This window comes from Lutra lutra, chromosome 8 (genome assembly GCF_902655055.1).
Source record: "Lutra lutra chromosome 8, mLutLut1.2, whole genome shotgun sequence".
NCBI lineage: Eukaryota > Metazoa > Chordata > Mammalia > Carnivora > Mustelidae > Lutra > Lutra lutra.
The window spans coordinates 14,297,318-14,320,832 of record NC_062285.1 but is presented as its reverse complement, the minus strand read 5'-3'; the positions used below and the strand labels follow the sequence as shown (position 1 = coordinate 14,320,832).

The 23,515-nt window shown below is 37.9% G+C and overlaps 1 protein-coding gene and 1 pseudogene across 10 annotated transcripts in view; one reads left to right on the top strand and one right to left on the bottom strand.

The window, feature by feature from the left end:
* ABI1 (abl interactor 1) overlaps positions 1-23,515 on the top strand; it is a 119,632-nt gene that overhangs the window by 59,042 nt on the left and 37,075 nt on the right. The gene's annotated exons all lie outside the window — the stretch shown is intronic.
* LOC125106322 (60S ribosomal protein L36a-like) lies at positions 23,039-23,509 on the bottom strand (annotated as a pseudogene).

Here is a 23,515-nt window from a genome sequence, read left to right as displayed (position 1 = left end):
TCCATCTTCATTTTTATATAGCTAGTTTGGGAGTGTTCTTCCAGATCTTAGGTTATTTTGGTTGTCTGTAAGCTGTTCACCAGGCTACAGCTTGAACCTCGTAATTAGTTTGAGTCTTCACAGTAGCCTAATCTTATTTCAAAGCCTGGAAATGGTTTTTCACTTTCTTTAGTTTCAGCTTTACATTCCACAGCATGATATAAAAGGCTTTCCGATCTCGTCTCTTCCAGCTCTCAACGCATTTCTGCCATGCTCAACTTCTTGAAGTGTTCCAAACACAGCATGTAAATTTGTGCCTGTTTGCCTTTCCATAATCTGTCTGTCTTAAGTTGGAATTAACTTTGTTGTGTCTCTCTTCTGCCTAACAAGCACCATAGGAAGTCTTCACTGATTAGCCCAGGGTAGACTTACTGACTCTTTGTGCTACGCCATCTAACTTATTCCTCCATTTTGTCCATGACTTGAGGTATAGACATCTGTTTCCCCTTTGTCACTCTCAGAAGAGCATCTCTACTCCTCAGTGCATAGTAACTGGCACTTAAGTGGTTTGAGGGGTGTCCTGGCTGGCTCAGTCAGTAGAGCATGTGACTTTTAACCTCAGAGTTGAGGTTAAAAGTGACTTTGAGCCTCACACTGGTCATGGAGATTACTTTAAAAAAGGAAAAAAAATTTTTTTTCTTTTAAAAGAAGTGATTTAAGGGAAAAAAAAGTGATTTGGAAAAGTATTTATTGAATGGATAGAGCCATGTGGTATGGTGTGTTTTGGAGTCATAAAGACTTGGGTTTGAATCTTAATTCTGCCACTGTACAATGTATTCAGATTACCTAACTTCTTTGAGTTTAGTTTTCTCATTATTCATTTTGGGACAGTTGTGCTGACCTTAGAGATTAAATAAAGAATTGTACATAAAGCATTTAGCTGAACACTTGTATATAAAATGTCAGTATTTTTAGTCATCATATCTATCATCCATTCTTTCTATTCCATGCAACTACTCTGTACCCCCCCAACTAATCAACATGCAAGCATGATTGTTTTTTCCCATTGTAAAAAAACTTTCCTTACCATACCTTCTCTTGACAGTTCCCAGCCCAAGATCTTGGATCTGTCATCTCATGGTGTTGCAGTCCACTGTGATTTGATTTTTTTGTCTCTGTCACCCCATGGATGTTGCTTTTGCAAGGAGCAGCAGTAATATCTTTGTTCTAAATCAGATAGCTAATTTCATTTAAACCTCATCCTTGTTGCTTTTATTTGTAGCACATAACAAATTTGTAATTATGTTTATTTGTATATTTACTTAAAAATGCTCCCTCTATTACAGGTAAGTGTATTGATGACAGGAACCTTATCTGTTTTATGCATCACAAAATAGTGTGTCTCCCATCGGGCTGGCAAGGAGTAGATCCTCAAGTTTTTGAATTACCAGTGTGGCATTTCTGAAAATATATAGTCCTTTGCAAAGAGGGTGGAGGTGCCAAAGTTGTTTTTAGAACCTGACTGGCTCAGTTGGTAAGAGCATCTGACTCGATCTCGGGGTTGTAAGGTTGAGTCCCATGTTAGGTGTAGAGATTACTTAAAAATAAAATCTTAAAAAAAATAATTCTCCACTTCATAGCAACACGAATGTACCCCAGTATAAATTTTGAATTACCAGTACTTTGGTTAGAATCTTAAATAAATTATTTTTTAAAAATTTTATTTATTTATATAGAGAGAGCGAGCATGCACATCTTGAGCAGACTCTGTGCTTTAGTGCAGAGCCCAACGTGGAGCTCAGTCTCATGACTGTGAGGTCATGACTTGAGCCAAAATCAAGAATCAGAGCTTAACCAACTAAGCCACCCAGGTGCCCCTTAAATAAATTATTTAATGTGGTCACTAACAATGTTTTTGTCTCCCTATTCCCCGAAAAAGTCAAAGTGTGGGGAAGTACCGGGGGGGGGGGGGGGAGGCTGAAGTGACTTAGAACGTGTAATTAGATATTAGTAGTGTTTTCATTCATCTTCACACTCCTACTCTGCCTGGCAGTTTTTGTGAAGTGACTAGGCAAGAGCTATTCAACCAAGAAATAAGAGAGAATGTACTTGTACCATTTAAAAAATATATATCTATGTCTGTTACTTCTATTAAAACCCACACCCACCCCTGTCAAATGATACCATGTCAATCCTTAAATTCTGCCTTCAGGATAAAGGCTAGTTTGTATATCATGTTGTTGATGTAAGCATGATCTTGTCTCTCCTTGCCTCTCTAGCTTTATTCCTTTCCCTTTCTTGCCTCTGTGCTTCAGACATCCTAACTGATGTACTCTTGAAGCAGTATACCTTTGTAGTGGCTAGTCCCTTTGGTTGGAATGTCTGTCTCCCCTACTTCCTTTGTCTGTTAACTCTGCTCATTCATTAAGCTTCATGTTAATTGTTTCTGCTCAGGGAAACCTTTTTTTTTTTTTTTTTTTAAAACCCCATAAGGCTAGGTTTGATCTTTCCTAATACCTCTGTGCATAGTTCTACATGACAGATAACTTCTGTTTGATCTTCCTAATCTACTCTCTTCCCGCCCTGGTCTTTGCTCTTGGGAGGTTTACCTGTATGGATTATGTCAGTGGGCATCTGTGACTTCAGGCTTCAGAGTGGGTGCAGCCAGTATGGAACACAGGAAGATAGGAAGCAGTAAGGAAGGTAAGCTCAGAATATTTACTTCCCTGGTTTGTTCCCTGTGGGTTGGCTGTGTCCCAAGACAGATCATTTCTCCCTTCAGGGTGGTCTTCTCTATGTGACTTTCTCTTCCAAATTCTGGTTATCTCTCCTGCCCCTTGTCCTTTTGGATTTAGGGGTATAGCTCCTGCTGTTATGAGTTCCTGTATCTTCTGTTGTATTCCCCTATCCCTCATGATTCCTTGTGTTTAGTTCCTTTGTACATAAGTGCTTTTTGAATTATTTTAATTGGATTATTTAATCAGATTCTAATTGAAAGTCTGCTGTGACCCAGCATATATTATTTTGGTAATGTTTTCTTTTCAATAGTTGCCTGTTTTTGCCTTTGCCCTTACTTTGGTTAAATAGGCTCAACTCATGTAGTTCTTTTTTTTTTTTTTTTTTTTTTTAAAGATTTATTTATTTATTTGACAGAGATCACAAGCAGGCAGAGAGGCAGGCAGAGAGAGAGGAGGAAGCAGGCTCCCTGACGAGCAGAGAGCCCAATGTGGGGCTCCATCCCAGGACCCCGGGATCATGACCTGAGCCGAAGGCAGAGGCTTTAACCCACTGAGCCACCCAGGCGCCCCAACTCATGTAGTTCTTAAGTACCCTGTTTCCTCTTTAGATGAGATGTTGCTACTTTTGTTTATATTATGTATTGAGTTTCTGTGTATAAGGGGACTTGAAGTTAAGATTGAACAATAAACAAGGTTTGAAAAATCTGTGACTGCAGGGAAAAGATTTTTAGTATCTTTTTAGTGCCATTTGAGGATCTTTAAAGGCTTGGCACCTAGAAGCCCCCCCCCCCCAGCCCCCCTTCATCTCTTACTACAAACCCTTCATGGACTTTTAAGTTCCAGGGATACTAAATGCTCTCTGCCATGTCATTGTCCTGGCATACATTGTTACATACATGTTTCACCTGGCTAACTCCCACTCAACCTTGAGGTCTTAACGTTAGGTTTTTTTTTTTTTTTTTTTAAACGCTAGGTACTCTTAAAGGGTGGTTTATCTCTAATGCCCCTTTCTGTCCTACCTCCACCTGCACATGTATTATTAGAGTTTTCTGTTAACTCTTTGTATAACATCATATACTTCCCTTCATACCAGTTATCATTAGAATTAAATAGTTATTTTTCCTGTTATTCAGTGTCTGCCTTCCACAGGAGTCTGTTATGATCATTACTATATTCTCAGTGCCTAGCATGTATGTATCCATTTATTCAACAGATGAAAGGAAATGAGAACGGAAGGTCCTAGAATTTTTTTTTTTTTTAAGATTTTATTTATTTGCAGACGGAGATCACAAGTAGGCAGAGAAGCAGGCAGAGAGAGAGGAGGTAGTAGGCTCCCTGCTGAGCAGAGAGCCCAGTGCGGGGCTCCATCCCAGGACCCTGGGATCATGACCTGAGCCGAAGGCAGAGACTTTAACCCACTGAGCCACCCAGGAGCCCCGGTCCTAGAATTTCTTTAGAGGAATGTGATGAAGAGAATTTAGGGCCATTAGAATTTGTCATTTTGGAATGGGATCATTCCCTTTTTAAGTTTCATTGATGAAAAAAATCAGTATATTCTCTTTTTAGAGAAATCTTACTTGGTTATGTTCCTTCATAGATTAATGGAACACTGATCACTAAATGCCCCTGAATTAGTGAACTAAAAAAAAAAAATCCTATTCTCATTTTTATGACTAAACAATAAAGATTACTTAAGACATTAGTGGGGGATAGGTGGCAGCTGCCTGGCTCAGTTGGTAGAATGTGCAACTCTTGATCTCAGGGTTGTGGGTTTGAGTCCCATGTTGGGGGGTAGAGTTTACTTAAATTAAAAAACTTTTTGGGGGGGGGCGATTTTCAATTTACAGGAAAGTTGCATGTATAGGACAAAGAACTTTTTGTTTTGAACAGTTTGAGAATAACTTGCTGGTATGCTCACTTATCACCCCTGAATACTTTGGTGTGTATTTTCTAGACACAGGTATATTCTACAGTGTAACCACAATTCATTCACCAGAATCAGGTGATTAACATTGATACATGCCACCGTCTAATCCTCAAATTACATTTAAATTTTCCAGTTTCAATAGCTTTGTAAGAAAAGGATCCAGTTGAGAAGGATTTATGTTAATCATGTCTCCTTAGTCGTCTTCAATCTGGAATAGTTCCTCAGTCCTCCTTTGCTTTCCCTGGCCTTGATACTTTTGAAAATTATAGGCCAGCTCATTTGTAGAATGTGTCAATTATGGGCATTTTATCTATCATCTATCTAATCTATTTGTCTGTCTATGAGAGGGTGAGGGGGGAAGGTCAGAGGGAGAAGCAGACTCCCTGCTAAGCAGGGAGCTCAAGGCCGGACTCAGTCCTGGGACTCTAGGATCATTGACTGGAGCCGAAGGCAGTCACTTAACCAACTGAGCCACTTAGGCACCCTATGGGCATGTTTAATATTTCCTCATGATTGGATTCAGGTGATTAATTAGAGATACTTTTGGATGCAGTAGCTTCCTATTTAAAAACCACTGCTATTGTCTTAATTTTTTTTTTAAAAGATTTTATTTATTGAGAGCAAGATCGTGCTCTCTCAAGGGAGAGAGAGCAGAAGCAGGGCGGAGAGGGAGAGGCAGACTCCCTGCTTAGCAGGGAGCCTGATGTGGGGCTCGATCCCAAAACTCTGAGATTATGACCTGAGCTGAAGGCAGACACTTAACTGACTGAGCCACCCTGTGTCTTAATTTTTTCAAGGAAATTTTTGTTTACATTTTGAGTCTTGTTCTAAGTTTCTTAAGTTTTGGGACTTATAAATCTATAGTAATCTTCAAAGATCAAGGGAACCTGTAAAAGACCTGGCATGTACATCAGACATAACATCCCTAAAAATACTTTGTAAGAGACAGTAAAACTTACTGTTACAGGAATTTATATTTCAACTAATCCATGATAATTTACTTTGTTATATTTTGTCATTAAGATCACATTGTATTTAAAAATTCTTTGGTTTCTGAATTGCTAGTGGTACTTGAGAACTTCTAAGACATTAATAAGTGTATTTAATTATGGCAGAACTTACTTCTAAAATAACCCTCTTGGTTAAAAACAAATTGTACACATTTTAGCTCTCAGTTTGAGCTCTGAAATAATTTGAAAATCCAGTGAAGGCAGTCAGAATCACTGTTCTAAGCCTATTTTTAGGTTATTTTTTTCTTTTTAGCTGGTTTCCTTTCTAGCCACCTGCAGTTTTATGTGCAGTTGCACGTGTTCATTGTTTCTAAAACTGTCCCCTTACCAAGCTTGGCATGTAAGCAACCTCTCTAATGCTTTTGGTTTGTTCTTTTTGAAGAGGAAAATGTAAATTATAAAGCCTTCACTGAGTATTTCAATTAATTAAAACTATTTTTGATAAAACATTGTTATTACAGAAGAAAAGACTGTCTCTAGGAATCCTTTTATATTATAGTTTGTTTTGTCTTAATATAGTACATATTAACATATAGAATGTATCTTTTCTATCTTTTTACTTTCAGCTTTTTCCTGTTTTGTTTTTTTTAAGCTTTGTCTCATCTAAGCATAATTGGATTTTAAAAATCATAGTGTGATATTTCTTTGAACTGGGGCATTCATTGCATTTATACTTAATGTAGTTTGTGATATATTTCTATTCAGATGAATCATTTTGTTTGTACTTTTTATTCATGTTATCTGTTTTGGTTTTTTTTTTCTCTTTCTAGATTAACATTCTCTTTGGATTAACATTCTTCAGAGTCCTTTGTGTGTGTATGTATGTGTGTGCAAGAGTATTTTGTTTCTTGGTTATGGTGAATTATTTCTTTACAAGCTTTATAAATTTTGATTGTGAGTCCATCTTAAGGTCTCGTCTTTGAGATCTGTCTAGTGTAAGAGGAATACACTGATAAGATAAATTGAAGGATACACTCCTGGTTTTGTTTGGGATACCATCAATACCGGACTGTTTAAAGTTTTGAACCTAAAGACTTCAGAGGAACACATTACACTTTCTAGGAAAACTGCTGCCCCTCCCCACCCCACCATGTCTATGTGTGTGTGTGTGTGTGTGTGTGTGTGTGTCTGTCTGTGTGTCTGTGTTTTTTGTAGCTGGTGTGACAAATTACCACAAACTTAGTGGCTTAAAACCACATAACTTCACTATCTTACAGTTACAGAGGTCAGAAGTCGGAAATGGGTTTCACTGGGCCAAAATTGACATGTGGACCAGGCTGTGTTCCTTCTGGACATTCAGTGGGAGAATCTGTTCTCTTATCCTTTTATTTTTAAGTTTTTATATTATTTTTTTTGGATAGAGATCACAAGTAGGCAGAGAGGCAGGCGGGGTGGGGGGCAGGGTGGGGAAGCAGGCTCCCTGCCTAGCAGAGAGCCCGACGTGGGGCTTGATCCCAGGACCCTGGGACCATGACCTGAGCCGAAGGCAGAGACTTTTTAACCCACTGAGCTACCCAGGTGCCCCTCTCTTACCCTTTTTCAGCTTTTACAAACCTCCTGCATTTCTTGGCTGGTAGCCTCTTCCATCTTCCAGGACAGAAATGGCCAGTTGAGTCATTTCACATGGCAGTTACTCTGATCAGCATTAACTCTCCTGGTTCCCTCTTTCCCTTGTAAAAGACCCGTCTGATTACAGGAGCCCACCTCAGAAATCTCAGATAATCTTTGTGCTCAAGATCCTTAACTTAATCATATCTGCAAAGTCTTCCCTTTGCCATGTGAGTTCTGCCTTCCCACCTTCAGCAAACTGAGGCCTTATATTTTGTTCCCATTTGGCATAAAAATCCTAGCCCCCTTTTTAGAAACTAGCAAGTCTCTATAGAGTAGCTTCTTTCATGTTTCGGCTCTGAGTTTTAGTCCTTCCTTCTTCCCCTTCTAGGATTTTCTTTACTCTCTTTAGCATTGGGTTATGATTTTTTTTTTTTTTTTGGCTATGAATTTTTAAAAGATGCTGTCACAGTCTGTTAAGGATATTTAGGTAGTTTGTAGTGTTAATCTTTGTATTAGCAAGGTATTAATGAGTTTAAAAAAAATTTTTTTTAAAGATTTTGTTTATCCATTTGTCAGAGAGAGAGTGAGCACAAGAGAGAGCACAAGTGGGGGGAGGGGCAGTGGGAGAAGCAGGCTCCCCGCCCAGCAAGGGGCCGGATGTGGGACTAGATCCCACAACTGTGGAATCACAACGACCTGAGCCAAAGGCAGCCGCTTAACCAACTGAGTCACCCAGGTGTCCCAAGTATTAATGAGTTTTAATAAGATGTAAATCCTGTCACTTTTATTTTCCTTTTACTTTTAAATTGAAAGTGCTTTTAATTTAGCTTCACTAAAAAAAAAAAAATCTCAGTGAGTCTCATCATTGAGGAAACTGATTGGTAAGTCTGATTAAAAACATTTTATCTAAATGAACACTGTATTTTACTCTTACCAATACACTATCTTTTTAAAATTTTAATCTGACCCCACTTTGATTATCTGGTCAGGTGGTTCTCTTTAAAAAAAGAAAAAAAGTAAGTTATTTTCTGTCTCATCTGAGCGAAGGGTATATAGATATTATTCTGTACCCAGCTGTTACCATTGAGCTTCATTTCACAATTTCCTACTTCTTTTCAGTAATATGTAGATGTGGTGAAAAGAAAGCTGTTCAGATATTACCCAAAGGATTATTATTATTATTTTTTTATATTTATTTATTTGACAGAGAGAGTTCACAAGTAGGTGGAGAGGCAGGCAGAGAGAGAAAGAGGAGGAAGCAGGCTCCCTGCTGAGAATCGAGAGCCCAATGCGGGGCTTGATCCCAGGATCCTGAGATCATGACCTGAGCCGAAGGCAGAGGCTTAACCCACTGAGCCACCCAGGTGCCCCTACCTAAAGGATTATAATGATAAGTCAGGTTCTGTATTACCCCTTTCTAAGTCCATTCTTGCTCTCTAGAGCACTCATGTAGTGAGTACTCTGTATCATGCTTTTTATACATGTGAACACCTACCAATTAATTCATCCTCACAGCAGTCCCACCTTACAGAGAAACTAATACACAAATAGTTCATTTGACTTATTTAGGATCATATAGCTATTTAATGGCATTTGAACCATGCAGTCTGGTTTTAGAATCTGCTCATCACTGGGGTGCCTCACTGGCTCAGTTGGTGGAGTGTGTGACTCTTAATCTTGTGGTTGTGGGTTTGAACCCCACATTCGGTGTAGAGATTACTTAAAAATACAAAATCTTAAAAAAAAAAAAGAATCTGCTTTATCGCTGTGCTGTACTGCTCTTAGTTATAGACTATTTACCCTCAAACTTTTAAAGGCAATAGACCATTTCTGCTAGGTTCCAGTATTGTCACTGAACTTTCTGACATGTCTCTGATTTTATTTTACTTCTTTATTTTTAAAGATTTATTTATTTATTTGAGAGAGAAACAGGGAGCAGGGGGAGGGACAGAGGGAGAGAATCTTTAAGCAGACTCCTTGGCTGAGTGTGGAGCCCAGTGTTAAGGCTCTATCCCATCATGATCCATGAGATCATGATCTGACCAAAACCAAGAGCTGGACACTCAGCTGACTGAGCCACCCAGGTGCCCTGTGTCTCTGATTTTAGATCTTTTGGATGTAACTTGTCTTTTTCTCTCTGGAAACCTTTGGAATATTTGTCTTTAGCTGTGATATTTTGAAATTTCATAGGGCTATATATAACTCTATACTGGTCTTTAAAAATACATATGGTCCCCTACTTATGACAGTTGACTTAAGATTTTTTGACTTTATGACAGTGTAAGAATGATATGCATTCAGTAGAAACTGTACTTCGAATTTTGATCGTTTCCTGGTCTACTAATATGATGTACGATATTCTTCTGTGATGCTGGGCTGGGCAACAGCATCTCAGCTCTGTCAGGAAGGTAAACAACTTAAGATACACTTAAGACGATTATGTACCCATGAAGCCATTCTGCTTTTTACTTTCAATACAGTATTCAGTAAATTACATGAAATATTTAAGACTTTGATATAAAATGGCTTTGTGTGAAATGTAGGCTAATGCAAGTGTTCTGAGAAGGTTTAAGGTTGGCTAAGTGGAGCTATAATGTTCATTAGGTTATTGGGAAGGGAAGTTTTTTTTTTTTCCCTGTTTCTAGGCTTCTGCACTAATAGGTTGGGTCAGTAATACATGAGGTCTTTTGTTTGAATAAAACGCACTTTTGATTTACAATATTTTCAGCTTATAGGTTCAATAGGATATAACCCCATTGTCAGTTGAGGAAGATCTGTACGTTGCGCTGGCACTTGGAGAGATGCTACTATATTTTTGGGATACAGTGTTATTTAATAATTTCTTTTCCATTATATTCTCTGATCCTTTTTTCTAGGTGTTCTATTCAGATATTAGACCTTTTGTGTTAATACTTTAGTGCTATTTTCCTTTTTAGTTTCCATCTCTTTGGGAGACTTACTCAACTATAAATTCAACTATATCTTTTTTTTTTTTTTTTTAATTTATTTGACAGACAGAGATAACAAGTAGAGAGGCAGGCAGAGAGAGAGAGAGGAGGAAGCAGGCTCCCCGCTGAGCAGAGAACCCGATGTGGGGCTCGATCCCAGGACGCTGGGATCATGACCTGAGCCAAAAGCAGAGGCTTTAACCCACTGAGCCACCCAGGCGCCCCTCCACTATATCTATTATTTATTTTAGTTTTTACTATTCTTTTTAATTTTTAAGAGTTTTCTTGTTCTTTTTTCATAAGTTAAATTCTTATTAATGGATTATGTTTAATTCTCCTGCATATAATACAAATGTTTGTTTGTTTGTTTTTAAACATTTTGTTTATTTATTTGACAGAGATCACAAGCAGGCAGAGGGAGAAGCAGGCCTCCCGTTGAGCAGAGAGCCCAATGTGGGGCTTGATCCCAGGACCCTGAGATCATGACCTGAGCCGAAGGCAGAGGCTTAACCCACTGAGCCACCCAGGCGCCCCTAAATCCTTGTTTTGAAGTATTTTTCTGATTTCTGAAAAATCTTTTTTTTTTTTTTTTAAGGTTTTTGCCTCCCCTTTATGAAATACGGACTCAAATAATGTAGAGATCCTTGGCTGTTTCTATTTAAGAATGAAGAACTGAAATGCTTAAGTAGAAACTCTGACAGATTCTCACTTGATGAGTGACTGGGTTTTAAGCAGGGGCACAGCAGATTTTCAATATGTAGGAGTCTGTTCTTATGCCCTTATACTTCTGTTTTGGAGAATTTTCTATTTTTTTTTTCCCCTGCCTCCTGCTCCAAATTTCTTATTTTTTATGAGAGTTGCTTTCATGAGGGAATGCTGGCATTCTGAGAGCATGGGGAGTGGAAGGGGGGAAAGTCCACTATTTAGTATATAGACACGGACTCTGTTATCCAGCTTTTAGCTTTGTTCCTCTCTTTTATTTATTCATTCATTTATTTTAAATTTTATTTATCTGTTAGAGAGCACACCAGTGTGGGGTGGGGCAGAGAAGAGAGAGGGACAGAGAGATCATGACCCAAGCTGAAGTCAGATACTTGACTAACTGAGCCATCCAGGCTCCCCATTCTTCACTTTTAAAAAGAGTTCAGTTGAGATATAATTCACATACTGTATAATTCACCCACTTAAAATGTACAGTTGGGTGGCTTTTGATATATTCATAGAGGTATGCATCTATCAGCACAAGCTATTTTGGAACACTGTAATTACTCCAAAAAGAAACCCTTGGTACTCCTTAGCTACTGCTTCCCAATCCCTGTATCCTCTTTCTACCCAGCCCTAAGCAACTAGTAATCTACTTTTTATCTCTGTAGATTGTAGATTTGCTTATTTTGGATATTTCATATAAATGGAATTTTATTTATAATTATGTGGTTATGTGTGGTTATGTGTGGTTCTTGGTGATGACCTCTTTGTCGTAGCATGTTTTCAAGGTTCATTCATGTTTTAGCATGTATTAGTACTTATTCCGTGTTATTGCTGAATAGTCTGTTCTGTGGACATATAACATTTTATTTATCCACATATCAGTTAATGGACATTTCGATTTTTTCCACTGGAACCTGCATATTTGTTTACAAGTTTCTGTGTGGATATAGGTTTTCAGGAATTGCAGCTTCAAAGGTAACTCTGTGTTTAACCATTCAGGGAGCTCCCAATTGTTTTCCAAAGTGGTTATAGCATTTTACATTTTCACCAGCAGTGTGTGAGAGTGTCAGTTTCTCTGCATCCTCATAAACCCTGTTTTATCTCTCTCTCTCTTTTTTTATTATAGCCATTCTAGTGGGTGTCAAGTGGTATCTCATTGTGGTTTTGATTCTGTTCCTAACTTTTGTAGTCTGTAGAACCTGTCACAAATTCTGAGCCTCTTGAGGGTTATTATTTTTTTCTTTTAGGATATATTGTCTTGCTGTCTACAGGCGTTTTGAATTCTAGCTTCTTCTCTCTGTTTTTTCTTTCTTTCTTTTTTTTTTTTTTTAAGAGAGAGTGTGTGTGCATGTGAGCAGGGAGGGGCAGAGGGAATCTTAAGCAGCCTCCACATCCAGCCAGAGCCAGACTCAGGGCTGGATCCCATGACCCTGAGGTCATGATCTGGATCAGAATAAAGATTTGGATGCCGAAACGACTGAGCTACCCTGGCTCCCCTTCTTCTCTCTGTTCTGATCAGTACCTTGACTCCATTTGCTTTCTGATATCCAAAGATTTATTGGTAGTTCTTATCCATTGATTTTTCTCCTATTATTTCCCTTGTTGTTATAGGGAGGGAAAAAATGTATATTTTATGAATTACTTATGCAAAATATTTGTTTTAATTATATATAAATTAATTTTTTGGCATTGATTTTGGTGGAAGTCTCAGAAGGGAGAGCCATGAATGTATAGTCCATCCTCTAAATTTAATCTGAAGTATGAGTTTGTACCTTCAAATATCTTCTCTCTGTAAATATCCCCAAATGTGGCTGTTACTTGTAAGAATTACAGTACCACAAATACCTTTATGATGAATATGAAAGAAAGGGCTACAACTGAGTATAATTCAAATCTTTTTAAAGTGTTGGATTTGATTCTTTTTTTTTTCTGGTAATACTGATTTCCACTCGTTATGTTTAATGTGGTTAGGCATTTTAAATGAACTAAGTAATAGTTTTTAATTTCTAAGATTGATTATAAGATCTGTATTTTTTTTTTTTTAAAGATTTTATTTATTTGACAGAGAGATCACAAGCAGGCAGAGAGGCAGGCAGAGAGAGAGGAGGAAGCAGGCTCCCTGATGAGCAGAGAGCCCGATGTGGGGCTCGATCCCAGGACTCTGAGATCATGACCTGAGCTGAAGGCAGCGGCTTAACCCACTGAGCACCCAGGCGCCCCGATCTGTATTTGTTTTTAAAAGTTTTTATTTATTTAACAGAGTATGAGAGCACAAGTAATGGGAATGGCAGAGGGAGAGGGAGAAGGAGGCTCTCTACTGAGCAGGGAGCCCAGTGCAGGGGTTTATCTCAGGACCCTGGGATCATGACCTGAGCCGAAGGCAGACACTTAACTAGCTGAGCCACCCAGGCGCCCCAAGAGTTGTGATTATTTTTAGCTTTAAGCTTTAACTGGTTTAACATCTAATAAACTCAGTTAAATGCATGCCATATGGATTGGGGAACAGAGTAATAAAAATAACAATAAAAGCTAACATTTATTTAGTTCTTTCTGTATGCTAGACAGTGCTGAAAATCCTTTATGTATAACAACTCACTTAATCCTCACAATAATTGTGTGAGGTTGGTAAATTTTTTAACTTTTGTATTTCATTTGTACAGTAAGAAACTGAGGGAATGGAGAGGTTAATTCACTTTCTCTAGGTCACACAGCTAGTAAACGTAGAGTCTACTTTTAAATCAATGCAGTCAGGTTCTTGAGCTTGTGCTCTTAGTTGTTAGACTATAATGTGTGACATTTCTGCAGAATTTTAAATACATATATTATCTTTTTAAGAAGGGAGGGGCACTCATGAAAAAATAAAAAAAAAAAGTTAATTTTTAGTAAGGAGTGATAGGTAGGGGAATAAGTACAAATTCATGACCTGGTATTTGGAAGATAAACTGTGATCTAATGTTCTCTTAAAAGTTCATATTTGGGGGCACCTGGGTGGCTCAGTGGGTTAAGGCCTCTGCCTTCGGCTCAGGTCATGATCCCAGGGTCCTGGGATCGAGCCCCACATCGGGTTCTCTGCTCTGCAGGGAGCCTGCTTCCTCCTCTCTCTCTGCCTGCCTCTCTGCCTATTTGTGATCTCTGTCTGTCAAATAAATAAAATCTTAAAAAAAAAAAAGTTCATATTTGCCACAGATCCTAATTTGGATCAAAAATGGTCCTCACTAAATTAAGTACAAAAAATTCTTTTTTGAGGTAGATGTATAATCATTCACTGTGTGTAGTGTTCTACATTGTGTCTTACATTCTTAAGCAGGAGAGGAGACAGAAAAATGTCATTGGGTGGTACTGAAAAATTGGATATGGGCCAAAGTGTTAGTGACAAATCCAGTTTTTCCCAGGATAAAATATTTCAGAATAATTTTGATCCAAGTGTTTTAGATTATGTTTTTGTACCAGAGTCTTATTTTGTAGCTCATCTTTTCTAAATAGCTCTATTTTATAGTGTGTATATATAGGTCATTCTGAATCAAGTTAACTTTGCAGTTGATTGGGACCTTGTTTCAAGCTTATTGAACAAAGCTCTGTAACACAGAATTTTGGGCATAGGGCCATTTCCAGAGTCTGGTCCAAATAGCAGTAACAAACAAAGATTGTTTCTTTCTTGGCTGAAGGCTTTCTCTGTGTGGCTTGTCTCAGGACTCTTTTACACTTTTTCTATCCCTTTTATACTCCTCTCCCTTTTCTATTCAGGGCAAAAGTGTTTCGATTTTCATTCTGTAGTTATTCTTTCAGCAAGCATTTATCATGCCTTTACTTATATACGAGGTTCTTTACTTGAAATGTGTAATGCCCTCCCTGTATTGGCAGTGGCCATTGTGAGGATAGTAGATCTTCCAACACGATACTGTAGAAAATATGTGAAATGTTAAGTAGTTTTGCTGTGTTGTACTTTTCTGCGGTAGCTTTCTGTCTTTTGATAATTAGGTTTTTGGGGGTTTTTTTTGAGGATCTATTAAAAAAAAAACATGTTTTTCTATCTACCCCCCCCCAACTTGGTAAGGGAAAGGAAAGAGAACATAATTAAACCAACTTGTTTCAATATAATAGTTTAAAATAATCATATCTTAAAATATTATTTAAAAACCTTGTGTACTTACAAAATTTGTCTTATTTCAACATTTGTTTTAAAAAATTAATGTTTTCCTTTCTAAATATACTCATTTTTGGAATATTTTAATTAGAACCTTTGCTTTCCACAAAATTTACTTTGCCCATTCAATTCCTGATCTGCTTATATTATAAAGGGCCTGTTTGACCCTTTAAAAAGAAATTGCCAGATTTGATTTTCTAATTTCTTTAGTATTCCCTTGATAACTTTTAATCAGAGCAGAGTTTAACTTATTTTTATTCATACTGTTAAAAATTTTCTCATACGTCTAACCAGGTATTGTATTTTCAGTGTATCTTTGCCTTTGCTTATGCTGTTTCCTCTACTTGGATTTTCCTCTGTCCCCCATCCTCCTTTCTTCTTTTTGGTCTGCCAAATATGGCTGGCTAAAATGAAGTTTCTTTTATGGGGTTCCTTGATGCCGCTTGAAGAATATTAATCATCTTTTTCTCTGTGCTCTATTTAGTACTTTGTGTGTGATTAAAGACTTTTGAAAAATTAATACAGTCAAAAGAATAAATGGAATGCGTGTTCCAACATTTGTAATAATAAAACAAACACCTGTGAATCCACCACCAAAGTTAACTAGAAAATGATCAGTTCTTTTTCTTCTACCTATGTGTTTCAATCCATACTCCCAATTTCCTTGCCCTTCAGAAAAGTTTATCGCATAAATATGTGTTCCTAGAAAATTATTTAATTTTATGTTTGGGTTTAGTAAACATAGGTTCATGCTGGATGTAGTCTAGCATTGCTTGCTTTTTAAAAATTAAGCATTACGTGCTCGCTTCGGCAGCACATGTACTAAAAATTAAGCATTATGTTTCTAAGATATATCTGTACTTCATGCATAGTTCATTCATAGTGATTCATTCATATTATGTATAGTATTTCAAATATAAATATGCTGCTTATTTGCATTTTCATTTAATGGATCTGCAATTGATTTTTTTCCCTTTAGTGTGAGTTTTGGGATCCAGTTTTTAGTGTTTCTTTCTATATGGAAACTAGTTGCCCCATTCGAATAATGTATTCTTTCCTATTGTGTCATCACTGTACGGTACCAAGTTTCCTAGTTAAGTATGAGCTTATTTCTGAGTTCACTTCTTCTTTTGAATTTGTTCATAGTCTTATTCACTATGGCTTTATAATAAACCTCAAGGGGCAGGTCCCTTCTCCCCCTTTCTCATTTTTTTTTTAACCTTATCTTGGTCATTCTTTCCACTTTACCCTTCTGTATATACTTAGAAACTATAAAAGACCTCTTGGGGTTTTTTTTTTGGGGGGAGTCATTGATGTTGCAGATCAGTTTGGAAGATTAGGTATCAATACTTCTTTGGATGGGATTGGGGGAATGAGAGAAATGTCTGGTTGTGAGCAAGTGGGTGTGTGTTATACTTGGCTTGGAAGGCCACATAATTTTTTTTTTTCAGGTTAATTTTTCAAACTCCCATTTCACTGTTTCCTTATTTCTTCCCTTATTTATAAATGATTGGGGAGAGTTTATTATGGTTTTTTAGAATGTTCTGATCATTTCTCTTGATTATCTTATGTTCCACATTGTCATGTTTCTCTCACAACTCTTGATATTATTTGTACTTGTATTGAGTCTTTCAAAAGAGTTTTCTATTTGTGTTATCTTAGCTCTAGATTATGCCTCTTACATTCAAATTCAAAGGCTTCACTTGCTTTGTAGTCAACTGTTGCAACTATATCTTTGTTCCTGGCCCATTGTACAATTTGATTTTGTGTGCTAAAAATGCAACATAAAATATTCATAAAATTAAAAAAATTATTTTTAAATTGTGAAGACTTTCTTCAAATTAAAAAAATTTTTACAGGGGTGCTTGTGTGGCTCAGGTAGTTGGGCATCTGCCTTCAACTCAGGTCATGATCCCAGCGTTCAGGGATCAAGCCCTGCATCAGGCTCCCTGCTCAGTGCAGAGCCTGCTTCTCCACCTGCTACTTCTCCTCCTGCTCCCTTGCTCTCTCTCAGATAAATAAAATCTTTAAAAAAAATTAAAAATTTTATAAACCATTGCATAATTTCAAAACTGGACAAGGAAATTGTTAAACTGTTTTATTGTCATTTGCTTATGTTGAACTTAATTCTTTGATTTTTTTGAGCTTTGAATTATATATAAGGTCGTCAGGAGTTTACTTTTCCCTTAATAGATGATCCTCTGAACATGTTCATTCTATCTTTTGCTTCCAAATTTATCTCCATGTACATACTATTTTGACTTGATACTCCTTTAGGTGCTGAATCATCAAACATGATCTTCATTTATCAAAACTTTTCTTTGGGTTTCTGGTTTTTCTCTAGTTTGTCCTCCTGATAGCCACATCTGTAACATCTACTTTCTTCTTTCAAGTTAGTTTTAGTCTTTAGGGCTTATCTACCTTGGGATCACTGAGTTTCGAGCTTCTAGAATTGTAAGCTCATTAGACTGATCTGAGGAGTACTGTAAAATCCTACCATTGCTAGTGGCAAAACTGGAGATTTGAACATAATTCACATTCATCATCTTTCTTTTTTTATTTTTTAAAATAAAAATTGTGTATATTTAAGGTGTACAACATGATTTGATGTACATCTACATAGTGAAATGGTTACTATGTCAAGCTAATTAACTTCTCATGGAGTTACCTATTGTGTGTGTATCATGAGAGCACTTGAAATTTATTCCTTGTAAATTTCCAGTGTTCATACTGTGTTATTAACTGTAGTCATCATGCTGTACATTAGATCTTTAGGCTCACTCATTCTGTGTAGCTGCAACTTTGTAGCCTTTGACCAGTATCTTCCCATTTCCCCCACTCCCAGAATCTGGTAACCATCTTCTACTCTGGTTTTTGTGCATTCTGCTTTTTAGATTCTTCATTTCCTCTACCTCCCCACCCCATCTCCTTCTGTGTGTTTGCCTTTCTGTGTTTGGCTTAGTTCACTTAGCACTTAGTTCACTCCAGGTTCAGTGTTCATTATATTTCTAATACACAATGTGGTATGTCCATTTTTTCACATTAATATTTTAGACATTCTTTGCCTTCACTTCAGCGTTGTAGATTGGATAGTTTGATAAGTAAGATTCAGATTTGGTTAGTTTTTTTAAGTACTTTTTTGTATCAAGCAATATTATTCTGTTATCCCATCCCCATTTTATATAAGCAAAATGGAATCTTAGCTAAAAAGCTTGTGTGAAATACCACTAGTACCTGAAAGAGCCAGTGTTCAAACCTAGGTTTTCTGATTTCATTTTTGTGTGTTTGTGTAATTTCTTTAAAACAGTGGTTTTCAGCTATGCTTCATAGGTCTAGGGATTGCTGCAGGGTGATCACATGGGTAACTAGGGTAACTCTTAAATTTTATCTCCAGTATATTATAATTGAAAACTAATTACCTTTATATCAAACTGCTTATTTTGATATCTAAAGACGAAAAAACTGAAAGTAAGGAAATTCAAGTGTGAGAAGGAATTAGGCTCCTTGAAAAAGCTAACTTTGGCTTGGTGAGCATATGCATGCTGTTGTTACACAAATGTTCCAAGTCTGTTCCCCTCCTCCTACCTGCTGTATTCACTCACCCTGCCATATGGAGGGCTGTGCATTGCAGGAAGGGTTGTGATTTGGACTTTTGTTAATTCTTACTTGGGAAACTGGAGAGGGAGTGGATTCAGAAAAAAACTTCAAGTAATTTGAAATAGTGTCCTGAATATATCTGCAGTGTGTAAGGGAGGGTGAAAAAAGATTATTTTAAGGAGAGTTACCATGATATTTGAGAGAAATAGGGAAAGGACTTGAGCCATTTTGATTTTTTTTTCCTGTGAAGACTAGGAACCATGTGTGATGTTCTTTTAATAGGATTTAAGCAGGTGAGATGTCTTCAAAGTTTTTCATTTTGTTTTCTCAAGTTTACTGTGTTTGTAAAGATAACCATGGTTACACCATAAAGAACAGATTGGAAAGAGAATAGATTGACTGCAGGTGGACCAGTTAGAAGCTTTTGCAGTAACTAAGGTGAGAGATGATACTGTAGATTGACTAGGATGAAGGTGTTTGAGACAGAAGGAAACATTTCTGGTTTGTATACATGTATGTTTTTAAATTGAGGTAAAATTGACATATTAGTTTCAGCTGTGCAGCATAATGATTCAATATTTGCATATATTGCAAAGTGATCACCACAATAAGTCTAGTTAACATCTGTCCCCAAACATAGTTAACAAAAATTATTTTCTTGTGATGAAGACGTTTAAGATTTACTCTTAGCAACTTTCAGATATACAATAAAGTATTATTAACGATAGTCACATGCTGCACATTACATCCTCACGACTTACTTATTTTATAATTGTCAGTTGTACCTTTTGACTCCTTCAACCCATTTTGCCGAGCCCCTGCCTCTGGCAAATACTAATCTGTTCCCTGTACCTGTGGGCTTGTTGTTTGTTTTTTAGATTCCAAGTATAAAGTGAGATCATATGGTATTTGTCTTTGTGTTATTTCACTTAGCATAATATCCTCAAGGTCTGTTCATGTTGTTGCAAGTGACAGTACTTCATACCTTTTTTTATGGCTGAAAAGTACTCCATTGTGTAATATACCATTGTGGTGGTGGTGTGTGTGTGTGTGTGTGTGTGTGTGTGTGTGTGTATACATACACCACAACTTCTTTATCCATTCATTCATTGATGGACACTTAGATTTTCCCCTCCCATATCTTGGATATTATAAACAATGCTGCAGTGAACATGGGAGTGCATGTATGTTTTTGAATTAGTGTTTTTATTTTCTTCAGATAAATACTTAGGTGGAATTACTGGATCATATGGTAGTTTCTGATTTTTTGTGAAACCTCCATAGTGTTCTACATAGTGGCTGCACCCATTTGCATTCCCACTAACAGTGCACAGCGGTTCCCTTTTGTCCACATCCTCACCAACACTTCTTAAAGGAAAATGTGACAAGTTTTAGTGATACTGGATTTGAAGTAAGTGCTAGATGTCTGACTTAGTAACTTTAGATAGAGAACTGTTGTAGGAACATTGAAATAGAGTTGGGTAGACTAAGTCTGATTTTGGGTACTGTCATTTTGAGGTACCATTGATGTTATCTGATGGGAATGTTACACTTTTTTTTTTTTTTTAAAGATTTTATTTATTTATTTGACAGAAATCACAAGCAGGCAGAGAGGCAGGCAGAGAGAGAGAGAGGAGGAAGCAGGCTCCCCGCTCAGCAGAGAGCCCGACGTGGGGCTCAATCCCAGGACCCTGAGATCATGACCTGAGCCGAAGGCAGAGGCTTTAACCCACTGAGCCACCCAGGCGCCCCAGAATGTTACACTTTTTAAAAAAGACATATTTATTTATTTTAGAGAACATGGGGATGGGGGAGGGGCAGAGGACGAGAATCTTAAGCAGACTCTGCTGAGTGCGAAGCCTGATGTGAGACTTGAACTCATGACCCCAGGATTGTGACCTGAGCTAAAACCAAGAGTTGGATGCTCAACCGGTTGAGCCACCAGGTACCCAATTACACTTTTTTTGGGTACAATTCTGCAGCTCAAAGGAGAGGTACAGGATAAGGTTTATGTGTATATAAGTGGCAATTTAAACTTGAATGTGAATGAGTTTGCCAAGGAGAGGTTATAACGTGGAGAGAACCTAGGGTGCAGTGTGGAGGCATAGGACACAGCAATGAGTGTTTAGGGAGTTAAGAACAAATCAAGGTGAGTGTTGGTCCATGTTTTTTTTTTTTTTTTTTTTTTTTTTAAAGATTTTATTTATTTATTTGAAAGACAGATCACAAGTAGGCAGAGAGACAGGCAGAGGGAGAGGAAGGGAAGCAGGCTCCCTGCTGAGCAGAGAGCCCAATGTGGGGCTCGATCCCAGGACCCTGGGATCATGACCTGAGCTGAAGGCAGAGGCTTTAACCCACTGAGCCACCCAGGCGCCCCTGGTCCATGTTTTTTTTTTTACCCTCCAGTGAAATCTCAGTATTTTCTGTGGAATTATGAATCCCCAGACTTAATTCCAGGTCAGTCAGAATTTAGCTAAAATTTATACTAATTAAACTTCTGCTGTTAGAAAAGGAAACGGTTTATTTATTTTTTAAAAGATTTATTTATTTATTTTGGAGAGAGAAGGAGCATGTGTATGTGTGAGTGGGGGGAACAGCAGAGGGAGAGAATCTTCAAGCATACTCCTGGATGAGCGCCAAGCCCAATGTGGGGCTTGATCTCACCATCCATGAGGTCATGGCCTGAGCTGCAACCAAAAGTCAGATGCTTAACCAACTGAGCCACCCAACCCCAGAAAAAGAAAGAATTTAAAAGATAAGTGGAGGCATTAAAAAATGTAGCTTTTTCTTTTTTTAAGATTTTATTTTATTTTTAAGATTTTATTTATTTATTTGACAGACAGAGATCACTAGCAGGCAGAGAGGCAGGCAGAGAGAGGAGGAAGCAGGCTCCCTGCTGAGCAGAGAGCCCAGTGCGGGGCTCGATCCTGGGAGCCTGGGATCATGACCTGAGCTGAAGGCAGAGACTTTAACCCACTGAGCCACCCAGGCGCCCCCCAAAAATGTAGCTTTTTAAACTATAATTTGTAACATAAAAATGTAGTTTTTTGTTGTTAAAGATTTTATTTATTTGACAGACAGAGATCACAACTAGGCAGAGAGGCAGGCAGAGAGGAGCAAATAGGCTTCCTGCTGAGCAGAGAGCCCAGTGCGGGGCTCAATCCTTGGAGCCTGGGATCATGACCTGAGCTGAAGGCAGAGGCTTTAACCCACTGAGCCACCCTGGTGCCCCAAAAATGTAGCTTTTTAAATTCAATTTGTAACATGTAACCAGATAATCTTCAGAATTACTGAGACAGGGGTATTGGCTTGACTATCAACTATTTCACTATAAAAATGGGTTTGCTTTTTTTTAAGAACTGTGAAAGGTCTGAGAATTTGCCATCTGTGCAAGCTAGCAATTTAGTTTGTTTTAGTTTCATAGATGGTAGGAGAAGATACAAGACTTCTGGATCATAGACCTAGGACTTTATTATTCATGAAAATAGCAAGAACCGTTGTTGGTATTTGTGTTAGTTTTCCAAGCCCAAGCTCCATATAGAGATGTGAAGAGGGCTGAGTGAGGCCTGTGGTGATGCCTCTCCCGTATTGCAGTATTGTGTGTTACAGGAGAGAACCCTCTAGGTTAGGGAACCCAACTTTTGTAATGGGAAGTAGCCTGCCTGATGTTAATCCTGGAGGGGGATGTCATCTTTATTCTACTAGATAGTAAATGAACCTGCCTGTTGCTCCTGAGGGAGACATTTTTATCCTTCATGGCTGTTTGCTATATGTACTTAACAATATATTATGGAACAAAGAGAGGCAATGGCTCCACTTACAAGATATAAATATTAAGGAAAATGGATAATTTGCCTTCAACAGTTTTTGTCCCTAATTTCTATACATTGCTTGGCTTCTGGTAGAATTTCCCATGATGGTGCTCTTCATTGGTCCGTCTAATTAATTTGTCTGACAAAGGCTGGGACCAGAGCCATTCAGTTTATTTCATAAGACATTTAATTATGGTTACATATTATCAACAGGGTAGCAGGATGAGGCCAAACTGCAACATTGACATCAGCTGTGCTCCATAGTGTCTTAGACCCAAGAAGCTGAACAAGTGCTATTAACCTTCAGGGTCTGCCTGAAGTGGCTTTGCCAAAGGCCAAACTGGATTTTGAGACAGACCTGAATGGCCCCAGAGCTGAGGTGATATCACTGATCTCCTCAGCTGAAATCAGGGACAAATTTTAAACCACTTTTTCTAATTTGATGGCTGCCATTTTAGGGATAACTGCCTCAGACTGCACATAATTAACAAATCAGTTATCCTCACGAGAGGTACACTGTGCACACCCCAGCGCCCCCCACCCAGTAATTAAGAATAGCCTTACTTTTCTTCTTGAACATAGCCTCAAGGTTTTTTTGTCTTCATAATATAACAAATATGAAGCTTAGTACTCGATTGCTTGGCCCTTTCTCTTCTTACTTTCTCCCAGTTCAGAATGCTTGCATCTCTTAATAGCCAGCATTCTCTCGCATCTGCAGTTGGGCTCAACACGCATTCAAGCCTCAACATAATCTTTGTAGTTTTTAGCATTTTTCCAGAAAATAGGCTTAGTAATGCCCACCACAGCCAAGCCATGCTGCTTTCTGTCATAATGCCGCTTTCCCTGGGCATAAAGAGAATCTTTGCTTTCTTGTACAGTGTCACTTTGTGGTGTTGGTGCTCGCCACACCTCTTGCAGAAAATCCGGCAGGTTTTAGGAATGTTCACCATGTTTGTGAGAGCCCTACTGGCATGGAAAAAGCAGAATAGCCTTACTTTGGAAAGAGCAGTTGTCTGCAGACTACATGATCTCCTTGTGGTGCTTAAACACTTAAAGGTCTCTTATGACCACCTCCAAGGTGCAGAATGTGGTGTTTACAGT